The sequence below is a fragment of the Electrona antarctica genome (genome assembly GCF_951216825.1).
Source record: "Electrona antarctica genome assembly, chromosome: 24".
In the NCBI taxonomy this organism is placed as follows: domain Eukaryota; kingdom Metazoa; phylum Chordata; class Actinopteri; order Myctophiformes; family Myctophidae; genus Electrona; species Electrona antarctica.
In genome coordinates, this window is record NC_136803.1 from 25710730 (window position 1) to 25726026 (window position 15297).

Below are 15297 nucleotides of genomic sequence, written 5' to 3' on the forward strand. Positions count from 1 at the left end.
AACCGGTTTCTGCTCTAGATTCCTCAAACCCTTGTTGCTTTCACAGAACCGGCGGCCATTCATTGGTTCCAGTGACTTTCGAAACAACTTTGTAAGGGTTCTGAACTGATTAATTTTCAGTGGAAACACTCTTAATGGAAATGACAAACGGCTTACTCTGATTTTGCAAGGTGTACTTCCAGACTACAGTATATAGCATTCGGAGATTGTGGAATAGTTCTCTGGCTATACCCAAGACTATACCCCACTTAATATATTACCGTTTTTTTTGAAGAAGTCATACCAGGGCTCCAGCGTGCAACCTATTAGGTCGCATATGCGACTTAATTTATTAAGGGTGATACTTAAAATTGAATGAGGTCGCACAGGTGCGACTTGCTGGAAGGATGAGTGGAGGGAAAAAAAACATCCCGCAGTGCTTGCCCGTTCCATTGATTGAAAACATTGGACGTTCGCCTGACGCCCAGTGTTCAAAGAACGATCGTTCACGAAAACCCACAAATAAGCCCTTCAGACTTGGATGGTCAGAGCGGCGCGATTACATACAAAGTCAATTCAAAGACGAGAATTGCGCAAACGGGCGCGGCGCGACCTAGCTGCCGCGGTACAAACTGGACGAACCGAGGCGAATATATATTCAGGTCTGAACGCATCTTATCCGACACAAATTAACTAATCTTTCTCAGCTGTACAATTTCACTGGAGCGCGCAGCGCGCATATCTAACTGCATGATGATCAGTCATGATCTACACAGACAGCCGACTCCCGACCCAAACACTGAGTGAAACTTAGTAAACGTGTTGTTTGATTAAACATGTGCCACGAAAAATAGCTTCCAAAGCTTATGTTTGCATCGAGGAGGTAGCCTATGTGTCCATACCATAGGTCCATACATGCTGATCGGCCAACAAAATACATTAATCCCCCCCCCCAGTGAGTGAAGAGCACTGATGCCTGATTTATTCTTCGTGTTCCGTGCTGAAAATAGCTGATCTACAAGCTCACAACGCGTCGCGTCCGCGACGCGTTGTGAGCTTGTAGATCAGCTATTTTCAGCACGCGGAGATATGCAGGCTCTGAGAGCATTCAGAAACTTTTGCCTTCACAATAAAAGCATGCAGCTTTAACAAGTTGGCCCATAAAGACAAGGAAAAGGATTAAGAATTTGGTGGCATTTCACATTGCAAAAGATTTTTTTCCAAAATGTAGAAATATTATAATAAGGAATTAATTTGGATAATGGTAATGGAGATATTGTACAAATTGACATTTTATTAATCCAAAAGGTTTGGACTGCATTTAATTTTCAACACAAAACCTTAAACTGACTTTCTGTGTGTGGAATATAAATATTGCCTTTATTGACTGAGTGACTTTGTGGTGGGTTGAAACCATCTACAGTGTTTTGAAGTATAACCAGGTAGGTTGCTGTTTTTTACACAGTGACCTTTGTAGGGCGTTTTATGATTCAAACCTTTAATGGTGGAAACCACTACATAAATAAATGGCGCCCGATGTGGGGGCATGATAAGATCATGTATTAATACCACGCTAATTTGTGGTGGCGCTACCAAATGAAAAGGTAGGTGGCACCAGTGCTACCTGTGAAAAAGTTAGTCTGGAGCCCTGAGTCATACGTTCTTTTTCAACTACTGAGACTACAATGTTGAGAACCCCTGGCCTAGAGAGGCCAGACTGAGATGGTACTTTGGACACGTACAGGGAGGAGTGCATATCGGTAGGAGGATGTTGAGGTTGGAACTGCCAGGCTAGAGGAAGACCAAAGAGAAGATTTATGGATGTAGTGAAAGAGGACATGACGTAACGTTAGTTGGTGTGAGAGAAGAGGAGGCAGAGGACAGGGTGAGATGGAAAAGAAGATTTTTTTTTCTCCAACTCAATTTGGTTTTTTTTAAACACTTCCCAGCTTTCGGGTGGTGTAGTGAGTAGGAGGAGTTGGAGCCTCTGGTGAACATGAACTCACCCTAGCCCCCCCCACCCCCCCCTCCCCCGCCCTCTTGTTTTAGAAGATGGGGCTCGGCTCTGCCGCATTCCACCGCGTAATCCTCTCGAACCCGGGCCACACCCCTGTGGGGCAGAGCAAACACGTCGGATGAGGGAATGTATGGACGTGTGTGTGTGTGTGTGTGTGCATGTGTGGAGGCAGCAGTCGGCGGGCGCACGTCGCCCGGGGGGGGGGGGGGGGGGGGGGGTCGTTCACACACACACACACACACACACACAGACAATGAACTAACTTTGTGTGTGCGTGAGGGGGGGAAGGGGGGGGGGGGGGGGGGGGTTGGTTGGCAGTGCGCTTTGATGGAGGCGGAGAGCTTTGATGAGCCCTGAGGACACGGACACACACACACACACTCTGTACCTTCTCAACGGGGGCCTCCTTGCGCACACACACACACACACACACACACACACCCCGGCCCTACCTTCCCAATTCAAACCTTGCCAGATTTCATTTGATCCGTGTGATTTCACACAGACTCCCCTATACCTCCACCACCACCACCTCCTCCACCCCATCCCTCCGGTCTTCTCCACACACAGAAAAACAAAGTTGAAGGAGAGGGAGAGACGGGGAGGGAGTGAGACGAGCCGTGAGCTGATGCTGCTCGGTGGGTCTCATGACCTAACGGCACCAGGTCCAGCCTGATCAGATGAGTGACCCGTTGTCACGCGGTCGCAGGCAGGGGTCATCAATATGTTGACAAAATGTTGCATTTTAGATTTTATTTTTTTACACACCCATTATGAATGATGTTCTCATTTTGATCATAAGACCCGATTACTGCATGCCATTGCCAAGTCTCCAGGTTTTCTTCAGAATATGTATGACACTTGTTTACTACGACACTGTGGTATATTCTATTGTGAGGCCAACTAGAACTATTTTCTGTCGCATTGTTTGTGCTAGCTGACGGGAAATCGACTTGCGGCCCCAACTTGTTCCCTACCAACGCAATTCCACTGACTGTCAGGGTCTGACGAAGACCTTTTGGGTCGAAACGCGTAGGTCCTGTTATTTATTTGCCTTGCTCATCGATAAATAATTTTAATTATTTTTCACCAAAGACGGAGTGCCTCGGATTCCTTTTTTCTTTTCAACTACATCCGATCCATCTGAGAATGCGGGTTCTTTCTGTCCATTTCCTGAAAGATGGAGTGCCACCATTTTTTTATTTTTCCAATTTTCCACGTGTCTATGAGGTGACAGTACTTCATTAGACACCCCGGAGTCGTTTTTATGTGCAATGGTGTATTTACTTTGTATTTAGAGTTTCTTCCTGGAGGCTGAACCCTTGACAGTCAAACGGGCCAATGAAATAAACAGTAATATAGTGACATCACACTATCAGCCCCTCCCCTAACCCCTCCCCCTTTATCATACAACTACAGCTGTGGGTGCGGCTTCAGTTCAGGTGGATCACCACCCACCAGGCAAACCAGGCATACTTAATGAACTGGTGGGCGTGTCCACATAAAAGCACGATTTTAACAAATACTGTACACTTTTTCGAAAAAAGTTCTTCCTCCTTATATTATAATAATACCTGATGACCATGTTTTAGGTTGGGAAAACAATCGTGGCACTCCATCTTGAAGAGTAACAGTTTCAGACGATGATATCAAACTATGGCGTTGTGATTGCTGCAGCTGTGCGTTGTCGTCCTTGGTGTCGAGCACACGTCTCCGCTGCTGAAGTGTTCCACCGTTGAAGTGTCAGTGTGCGGTTGCACCACAGCACTCACTGCCACTTTCTACTGCCTAATTAGGTCACTCACTGCCCTGACCCACATCTGTGTGTGCACGTGCGTGCGTGCGTGCGTGCGTGCGTGCGTGCGTGCGTGCGTGCGTGCGTGCGCGCGTGTGTGTGTGCGTGCGCGCGTGCGTGTTCCTTGCATTGATATACTTGTGAGGGCCAAACGTCCCCACCACAAGCAATAGCAGAATCTGAAAAATAGACATAGTGAGAAGCAGCATTTTGGCTTAGACATAATTTAGAGGTTATGGTTTTGTTTAATCCATCGATTGCATTATTTTACGGATCGCTAAAAGCACAATAGAAGGTGTTAGGTGTTTATACTTTGTTGTAACGCACAATGAACATATATAAGATCCACAAGATCACAACCCCTCGCTCTGCAGCGCGTGAGTGAGCTTGTAGATTTGGCAAAAAAAAAGACATTCATCGATGTCCTCGCAAGTATTTGAGTGCGTGCGTGCGTGCGTGCGTGCGTGCGTGTTGAACTAGAAGACTATTACTGTAGTGCTACAGCCTTAAAATAACCCCCCGCTGAGAGAACCGGTCTGACCAGAACATCACATTGTTATTGTCGGGTTGAAACGTGACACCATTATTTTTGTTGCGTTGCTCCGAGCTCTGTGTGTGTGTGTGTGTGTGTGTGTGTGTGTGTGTGTGTGTGTGTGTGTGTGTGTGTGTGTGTGTGTGTGTGTGTGTGTGTGTGTGTGTGTGTGTGTGTGTGTGTGTGTGTGTGTGTGTGTGTGTGTGTGTGTGTGTGTGTGTGTGTGTGTGTGTGTGTGTGTGTGTGTGTACGCATTAAGGTTGGGATTTTTGGAAATCTCTCAGGCCTTTTCAGAATGTGGGTGGGTTAATCCATAGTGATTCTGGAACGGGGTTACCTCCCTTTACTTAAATTGACAAATGGATGAAGAGGAACACAGACGCACGCACACACGCACGCATACACACACACACACACACACGACACACACACACGACACACACACAGAGGAAGAGAGAGAACCTTCAGAGTTGAGACATGTACTGGAGGAAGATACCAAGATACTAGGATCTGTAGTTTTAGAAGCCAACTCTTCTTAAACTAGCCTGGCGTTGCGATACTAATATACCACTGCGCTGTATGCTATTAGGGGTGGATGAAGTCCTGCTGCGCCATGCAGGCTATTCTTAACCCGTTCTGACCTGAGATCAGATTCTAAAAATGTCTTCTACATCCTGACAGTTTTCTGAAAAAGCTGTTTCTATGTCAGTTGTTCTTCGATTTTTCAAAAATAGCAGTGGCGCGCTATGAGCTTGTAGATCTGCTATTTTTCAATAGCTAAAGCACAACATAATGCTAACACCAAAAGGGGTTCCCGCCCAAAATGGGTTAAACCACTATACCTCGTCTTGGGATTTGTAGTTCCTAAGGTGTGCCCTTACTAACCGCCGTTCTACTGGGATGTGTAGTTCTCGCAGGGAGCTCTTATTATCCACTATACTGTGTACCACTCACTGTCAAGCACACTCCCACTGATGCTATATAGGCCATCGACCTCTGCGATGCTGGCCATTGTTAGGCCTGGCCTTAACTGGGTTGTTATCGCGAGCATCGATTGCACCGTTTTCATCGATTTGTATGCACAGTGCAAAACACTTGAGTTCTAATTTAACTCTGAGAGCATACAGAATGGAACCCTGTGGGTCCATTTGGTGGCATTTAGTACGCTCTCACTCAGAGTTAGAAACGTATAGGATTGTAAAAGCCCTTTTTTGTGTCACGTTCATGCATAATGATTGTTTTCTCTTTGCCCACTCATCCTCTAAATAAGCTCCCTCGCATCGCATCACAGTAAAACAAAAAAGAAATCAATCCTCGGACATTTTATGGTTTATGTTTTCACGTCAGGAAAAAAAAGCTTTTTATTTAACCTTGACTCTTTTCTGGGCTTCTGAGAGAGCGTAAACGATAGTTGACAAAGTACTCAGTCCCAGGCAGTACTTGAGTATAGATGCTCAACTACAATGTTGCTCAATCTAATGTGTACTTGAGTTAAAGTACGGGAGTACTACTACTACTTTTAGTAATATTTGAAGCTTTGTTGATTATCTCATGATCTTTTGTTTGCTCTTAACGTTTCCTCTATGCTACAGTGAACATTTTTGTAATAATGTTAAGGTGGGTTAAAGTAAGCTTCGGCTTCAGTTCAGCCCATATGCCTTTTTTAAGTAATCTTGTTGACTTAAAGGGGCATTCCACTCATTTTCAACATTTTACTATGTCATTAATATACCTTAGAGCTGTTGTGTTGACATAATAAAGTCCCCCCATTCTGTGTTTCCTAGAACTGTAAGTATGAACAAAAATCATTAAATCATTAACATGGTGAATCACATATTGATGATGTCATCAAGATGTGTTTCACCATGTTAATGCTTTTTTTCAGACCTCCAGTTCTAGGAAACACAGAATGGAGGGACCTTTTTTATTATTTCCACACAACAGCTCTAAGGTATATTAATGACATAGTAAAATGTTGAAAATGAGTGGAATGTCCCTTTAAGAACAGTACTTATGTAAATGTAGTTAGTTACTGTAGTGTCCTCCACTGGTTGTGCCACAGCCCAGCTACAGTGCATGGTGTCCTACTGTCCATTTCTTATATTACACAGTGGGTGAAAAAAACACACCCCTTAAGGCTAAACCCCACCCAACAGAGGTGTGGCTACCAGAGGTATTTGTGGGCTGACTGACATTGATAGGTACCTACAGATGTCAGCCCGGAACAGACGAAGGGGATGGGACTGTAAATGCGTGAGCCGTTTTGCTGTTACCAAGGTCTCACCTGCTACCATCCACCCACACCTCTGACTCATCCTCCACTCTCTCCCTCTCTCTCTCTCTCCATCGCTCTCTTTCTCTACCTCTCTCTCTCTCTCTCTCATCTTTAATTCCTCTCTCTGGAAGAGCCCTCCCCCACAGCGATCTAAAACTACATTGATTTATTTGTTTATTTTTATTAAGGTGGTTTGCTATCAAGCTGTGGAGCTCTGCCTCGCCGGGTCCTTCTATACAATAGCGGTGCAATTGTAAGCAACAACATTGTCGGGTGGAAAACATCGCACGTCCAAAACCGTTAATTTTTAAATTATTATTTAAGCAAAACCTAATATAAAGTAGGAAAATAGCCAATCTACGATCTATTTTTGGTATTCCACATTTCCGTGACACTCGTGTGGCCGTTAGTTTACGGGAAGTGTGTACATTTCGTACTTGGTTCCGCGTGCGGTTAGGCATATCGGGCGAGTCGGAATAATGCGCCGACATGAGAGGCTTGTCCTCGATGGCGGCGGTGGAAAATCACCTCCTATTGAAGTGGTAGAAGGTAGATGGAGGGTGGGTGGGGGTCGGGGTGGGGGGCTAACTCACAGCGGGCTTGACCTTTTACTGTCAATCTCATTCATTATGGATAGGAAGTCTCTGCGTCCTACTTCTGAGCTGACTCACTCACGCACACACACACACACGCACGCACGCATGCCGCATGGCCAAGGCCAGTGTGTGTGTGTGAGAGTGTGTGTGAGTGTGGAGCGGTCGTGCTGTGTTGGAGTGCTCGGTCTGTACAAGATGTGTAATATTGATTCCTGCTCATCAGCGTGGGTTGGTTATCATATCATATAGGAGTGAAGTGTGCTGAGGCATAAAAGCTACAGTTGGCTGCATGCGGCCCAGATGCACATTATACAACATGGCTGCTTCTTTGTGAGGTTGTGATATACCGCTATAGTATCATAGTTCATGTGTTTTCATTGGTGTGATGCTGCGTTTAGCCGTTCACACGGGCAGATGCAAGGGATGCAGACATGCGAAGCTAGAAGCTACACAGCGTATTTGTAGCTTTGTGTCTTTGTAGCTGAAGTTTAAAGTATAGCTGAACTTTTTTGTAGCTTTGTAGGTGTTGTAGCTTTTGCAGAAGCTACAAATGTCGGATGTATCTTAGTATCTTTGTATCTTCATGTTGCTGGCTTTCATTGAAAATGAACGGTAGGCTGTATCTTTGCATCTGCCTGTGTGTGAACGCAGCACGACACAGGTTAAAAGTGTCAACTGTATACGCAGATTCGTTTGCCTTGAAATGGAAGAACAAACACCTTGAGCAAGTCCACCGACAGACAGACACAGCTGGCTCCCGGGGGGCCTGTCCTTCATAACGACCCATAGACGTTCTAATTGGCTGGTTGTATTTATGTGATGACTGAATGACGGCACCCCCCCCGTGTGTGTTCATTGGTGGGGGACTATTATTGAACCTCACCTCGGCGACGTGACCTGCCGTGCACTCACCCTGCACTGCAGTGATGTAGTCATGAAGCGAGTGTAGCCGGGCCGTACGCACCTCAGAAATAATAGCGCTCGCGTTTTAACGTGCCAGTGTTTTCTTTCCTGGGCGCAGCCTTTTAAAATTTGACACCCCTTCGATCCACACACAACAGGAAGTATATAGCTGCAGTTGGAGGGTGGCTTTCGAGGTGTGCGATGATTTAGTAATGAGCCGCAAACATCGCCGTTCTGTTCAAACACCTCGATATGAGAGAGGAGGAAAAAAAATGGTTTTAAGATTGCGTTACATTTTTAGTTGCATTATCATCCAAAAAGATGGTATTATTTGGGGGCCCACTTGCCGGTTGAGAAAACAATTTGAGAAACGGTGATTTGGATCATGCATTCTGTGTGAATCTGCATCCGGCGATTCCACAATGACACCGATGGTATCTAAAGGGGGATGGTTTCTCAATCCATATCAGCCCCCTCCCCCCCATTGCCTATTCACAGACACTGGCAGTGCCTTAGAGGTCAATGAAAGCTGCATAACCTGTCATGTCCTGTGTGTGTGTGTGTGTGTGTGTGTGTGTGTGTGTGTGTGTGTGCGTGCATGCGTGTGTGTGTGTGTGTGTATCAGCATGCGTGCGTGCGGGGGAGGGGGGCCAACGCTATAGGCCACACAGAGTTCAGGGACGAAAGTGAGACGGCCAATTTCACGGCCAGGCACCAGATGCCTGTGCCAGTGACCCGCGGCGACAGGTGGGGACGCTAATTGGAAGTGCGCACCACCACCGCCTGGCTCCTCCGGTCTGGGGTTGGGCTGGTGGGGAGGGGGGGAGGGGGGGGAGTCGGGGGGCAGGGCATCGAAACGGCCACGACAGGACGAGCCGCGTCTATCTGCGGGAATCGCAATCTGAAACCGTTTATTAGGCGCGAGCTTGAGGCGTTTATGGCACGGACACTCATGGCAGTCCCATCGATGTCGATGATGACGTTGATCCAAATAGAGTTTACGAGTCGATTCCTTGTGGTTGTCGCCTGTCCATAAGCCAGGTGGCTGCTCAGACCTTTGTCACAGGAGGGGCAGGGGAAGGAAGGTGGTCCTTTGGCACGTCGGTGCCGCTGTGCACACCGCTGTACTCTTCCTCTCTGTGAACTTCTCCTGAAAGGTTACTGGGTTCTCAAAGTGGGGTCTGGAGAGGGTCCCACGCCGGGCTCCCCGGCAAAAGTAGTTAACATAGTGTCACTATAATTTGAACCACTTTATTCATTAATTTCATACGTTGGCTATTTCTTTTTAAATAACAGATCTACAAGCTCGATGTTTGAAAACATTTGGAAAAATTTAGAAAATCTTTGGATACAACTGTGGTGCATTATGTAGAATCTGACTATTGCACCAACTGTGGTGCATTATGTAGAATCTGACTATTGCACCAACTGTGGTGCATTATGTAGAATCTGACTATTGCACCAACTGTGGTGCATTATTTTGTAGAATCTGACTATTGCATCAACTGTGGTGCATTATGTAGAATCTGACTATTGCACCAACTGTGGTGCATTATGTAGAATCTGACTATAGAGCGTTGCAGTCCCGCCTCCTACCCTGGACCAGGAAATGAAACCCAATGCATTATTATCATAGACATTTCTTAAAGTATTTATTTAAAGACGGTTACGCCGCGGACAAAGCCAACTCGAGTCGTGACAACTCATGACAACACAAACAATATTTTGGACCAAACAAATAATTAGAAAGAAGAAAAAAACGGCAGGTTACAACACTTTTTTTGTTGTTTTTCTTCTTTGTAATTATTTGTTTGGTCCAAAATATTGTTTGTGTTGTCATGAGTTGTCACGACTCGAGTTGGCTTTGTCCGCGGCGTAACCGTCTTTAAATAAATACTTTAAGAAATGTCTATGAGAAAAATGCATTGGGTTTCATTTCCTGGTCCAGCGTAGGAGGCGGGACTGCGACGCTCTATTGCACCAACTGTGGTGCATTATGTAGAATCTGACTATTGCACCAACTGAGGTGCATTATGTAGAATCTGACTATTGCTCCAACTGTGGTGCATTATGTAGAATCTGACTATTGCTCCAACTGTGGTGCATTATATAGAATCTTGCAGACGTCGTCACATTTCTTTTGCTTCCTATATTTCAGACTGGTGATACGTCTCATTTCTACAATCATAACCTACAGAATCAGTTGTATTTGTCACTATAATATCACACTTGGCGGGTGTAAAAAGCAGAGGGTGAAAATGTGCTGCACGTGGTTCATGAAAGCTCCCCAACGTCTTGGCTTTTAAATCAGTGGCATCTGAACATGTTTTGTAGAGACATCATAAAGAGAACCATCCACATATTATTTTATTTAGTATTTTTCATTGTTTACTTCATTTTTAGAACCGGTATCAAACGGGATCCGCACGTAATTTCCGACGGAGCATTAGGGCCGATTCATACTCCTCTTTTACCGCTGTAGTGCCGAAATGATTTCGGCTCGTCAGAAAATTTCAGTAGCACCCCCCCCGAACCTCAAATGACGTCACATTGTATAGGCTCTACAGAACCGCACCGACTTTTATTCGGCTCTAAAATAGGAGTATGAATCATCGGGCCTTAGTCTGACATGCGGGAACCGCTCGAACATGCGCTGCTCCCGTGCCTGCGGGTTAGGGTTAGGTTAGGGTTTGAGGTAGGTTGGTCGTTTGTCGGACCAATGACTATAGTCTGAACCAAGTACTGCACCCGTATCAAACGGTCAGGGGGGGGGGGGGGTTGACCAGAGCTCCTGACCGAAGCACCTGCCCTCCATATAGACCGTAAAGTGATCCTCCTCTCCTTCCATTCGTGTGTATTTGCGCCGTTAAAGGCTTTGAAAGCCTCCCCGTTTGCTCAGCCCTGCAGTCACTCTCTCTCTCTCTCTCTCTCCCACTGGCCTCATTCACCCCCGTGAAACCTTAGTCGTCCATGCAGGTCACTGAGGGGGGGGGGGGGGGGGGGTGTGTGTGTGTGTGTGTGTGTGTGTGTGTGTGTGTGTGTGTGTGTGTGTGTGTGTGTGTGTGTGTGTGTGTGTGTGTGTGTGTGTGTGTGTGTGTGTGTGTGTGTGTGTGTGGGGGGGGGGGGGGGGGGGGGGGGGGGGGGGTCGGTTTGTTTACCGGAACCTGGTGATATTTAGGGAGAGAGAGAGAAAAGCCCCCCCCCCCCCCCCCCCCCCCCCCCCTTCTTTCTTCTTTGCCGGCTGCTTGAGACATACAGTGTGGTGCCTTGTTCTCTTCTCCGCTGGGCTTAAATTGATGTTTTAACATAACAATATCTATTGACTAATTGAAGTTAATAGTATTGATACTTTTAACGTAACAAGTAAAACATGTTCAGTACTTGTTCCACCACTGCTTTGCGCTCAACAACTTTGCTAAAACAAAACCATGGAAAATAATCAGCACACTGGATACATCTCCCGTCTCCCATCACTCTCTTAGATTCTTTATTGCGAACGCAGTGATTGCGAACGCAGTGAGCATTTACTATGAGACGCAGCAGATCATGTCTGTCTGTCTGTGTGTGTCTGTCACGCTGTAACACCACCCGCCCACCACCAGAGGGCGCAGCTGTATCACACACAAAAACACACACACACATGCACGCACACACACACACACACACACGCACGCACGCACACACAAAAAACTTAACTTAAAAATAAAACTTAACTTAAAAAAAAACTTAACTTAAAAAAAAACTTATGGAAAAACTTAAGGAAAAACTTTAAAAAAAACGTAACTTAAAAAAATAACTTAAAACAAAACTTAAAAAGAAAAAACTTTAAAAAAAAAAACCTAAAAAAGAAACACGCACGCACACATACACACACTAAAAAAATAACTTAAACATTTAATTTAAAAAAAACTTAACTTAAAAAACCTTAAAAAGTACGTAATTTATTCTAATTGTTGTTATTGCAATTTACGAGCTGCGTTCGCTTCCCGCGTTTGCACGTCTTACTTGTTCTTTATTCAGATGGATCCCCATTAGCTGCCACCGAAGTAGCAGCTACTCTTCCTGGGGTCCATGACAAACAATACATATAACACAACACAATAGAAAATAACACTGCACAATAAAAACAGGTGCAATCTTGAAAAAAATACATTCATAATACATAAGACATTAAAAATACAGAGAAAATAAAAACACTAAACAAGACATCCCCTTAAATGATGTCAGTTAATTCAAATTAAAATTGGGGTAATTGATCAGGTGTCTCTTAAGGAGCCTCTTAAAACTAGCCTTACTGGGTGCTTCCGTGATTATAGTTGGTAACCGTGTTCCATACTGAAATAGCCTTGAATATTACAGATCTGCAAACCGCATTTGTTCTGGGCTTTTCTTTGACCATGTGGCCACTAGTAGCCTGCCTGTCTTAGATGTTTGACTATCACTCCAACTCGCAGTGCTCTTTGTAAGCGCGAGTGTTGCATTCATCTCAGGAGAGCCTTTGGTTGTTTGTGGCCCCGTACGCCTGCAGTGCCTGCGGGCACGCCAGGAGACCCACCGGGCCCTCGGAGGCACCGGGGCAACCATCCGCAACTATCAACACGACACGTGGGATCCCATAACCTCAACATTTAATATCCCCCCTGAGCAAGCAGGCAAGGCTCTATTATCTCAGTGGTAGTACAGCCCAATTTGACAATGAGAATGCACATTTCAGCTGGCCCAACAATGGGTTTTTATCTGTTCCTCCAGTATTCTTTTAACCCATTTTGACCTGAGATCAGATTCTAAAAATGTCTGTTTGAAAATGACAGTTTTCTGAAAAAGCTATGTTTCTATGTCAGTCGTTCTTCGATTTTTCAGAAATAGCAGACCTACAAGCTCGTAGCGCGCCACTCGGTGCCGCGCTGTGAGCTTGTAGATCTGCTGTTTTTCAATAGCTAAAGCACAACATAATGCTAACACCAAAAGGGGTTCCCGCCCCAAAATGGGTTAAACGTTTCCCCTACCTCCACCCTACATGTTGAACAGGTAAGATAGATAAATTAATAAAATTGTTATAACACAGCAAAGAACCAAAACAAATGACAGTTACAAAACCGTAGCACAGCATAGCTGGGGCCTCGGACGTCGACGGTCCAATTCTAGGCCCTCGGCAATGTGTCCATGAGCAAGACACGTAGTCTAAACTCATCCATAGTCCATAGACTTGGCTGCCAAAATTATGCCATGCATTGGACCCTGCAGCCTATAAACGATCACCGCGTGAAGATAAGATGTACATTCATGATACACATCCACACAATCCCCCTGCAGAGCTCTGGCAGATTGAATCATTTCATTCACAATAAAAGTCTGATTCATATCGTCGTGCCCGTTTTTCCGCGCTGTGAGCTTGCAGATCGGCTATCTCTCTGGGCTTCCCTGCTGAGTGTGTTGGAAGGGATTTGATGAACAGATATCCTCACTCTCTCCCCCCCCCCCCCCCCCCCGCTCTGCTCATTAGCTTTCATTATCTGTGAAAAGGATTTGCATCACTCCACGAGAGGGACAGACGCCGCGTCGATATTAAGGCCCGGGGAGAAGAAAGATAAGCTAATGCTGGTGTTCGGTGTTCACACGGGCAGATGCAACGATACAAAGATTCACAGCATATTTGTCGCTTTCTATCTTTGATCTTAAAGGTATATTCAGTGATTTCACTTAATTCAAATATCACTTCTTTTTTTGTTTTGTTGTGATAATCCTCCCTACTATAGAGTGTGCTGACCATATAAGGAGTTCCTCCCTGTACCCAGTTAACCCCTGGGGGTCAAAAAAACCTTAGGTTTCGTTTTTGGCTAGGTGGCAAAGCCTTCATCCAATCAGGATAGAGAGGGGCCTTCCGCCAATCATGATCGAGCGGGGGTGGGACTTGGTATGTGTGCTGTTGGCCTGTCGCGTGTCCCCCCCACTGTAGTGCGTGCATGTGCACATCTTGTTACCGGGGCGGACCGGGGTTTTTTCCAAATCACTGAATGCTCCTTTAAGTTGAAGCCAATTCAACTTATTTGTAGCTTTGTGTCTTTTGCAGCGGCTAAAAAACGTCAGATTTAATTGTTGTAGCTTCGCGTCGCTGGCTTCCATTGAGAATGAACGGTGGACTGTGGCTTTGTATTTGCCCTGTGAACGCAACATGAGGTGTATAAGTGGAACCAAATGTGACCAGATTTGACTGAGAGACTGCCATCGCGCAAATTACAGCTTTTCACCAGAGGAGAAACACTTTTTTTGCCCAAAATGAGTTGATAGCACAGGCAGACTCTTCACATACTGTACTAGAGCATGTCTGAAATAAGTGTCAGAGCTGAAATCGACATGTAAATATGAAATAAATGCCCAAACATGTAGCTATGTGTAATGTTAGAGACCACAGAAGTGAACCTTTCAAGCCTGTTTTCTCAACTCGCTGTTTTCTGCAAGACGTTACTCTATAAGCCATATCTCCAAAACTGGTGGGTCAAACTGAACAACCAATATATAAAAAAAACGAAAATACAAAAAAAAATCCAATGGCAGTCCCTCAGTCAAATTTAGTCACAAATGGACCCGAAAGGTTTTTTGATTGATTGATTGAAGAATTTATTAACAGTTTGCAGAATTACAGTACATTTCAAGCACAAACTCAATACAAAGGCTGTTAACTGTGAGTGGACGACCCAATTAAGCATTACACTTGTTTCCAATAGGGTCCACCATGTTCAAATCATCAAAACATTTAGAGACGTACAAATAGACACTTCTATAGACAGAACAGGAATTCATCATAAAGGAGGTAAAAAGGGAAAATAAATATATACAGTGAGGGGAAAAAGGGGGGGGGCGGTGGGGGGGTTCTCTCTCTACCCAGTCCAGTCTACTGGAACGTTATCCTATCTGTAATTCCATAAACTATACTGTATCTTGTGAAAGCTCTCCCCCGTGATAACAGACGCAGACTCAAGCTGAAACTACACCACATGTCCTGAGTAACCGCTTGTTGTTCTGAACACGTCTCCGATTTGCTGCCAAAGAAAGATAACTAAAAGGCTTCACGGTTGTTACAGCGGCCTCAGAGATTAGAAGAAGAAAAAGAAGATCCCTCCACAAACAAAGACAGTAGGATATACAGCACGTTTAATGCGATAACGTCGTTGTCTTTAGAATTTTTACCTCAGTAAATGT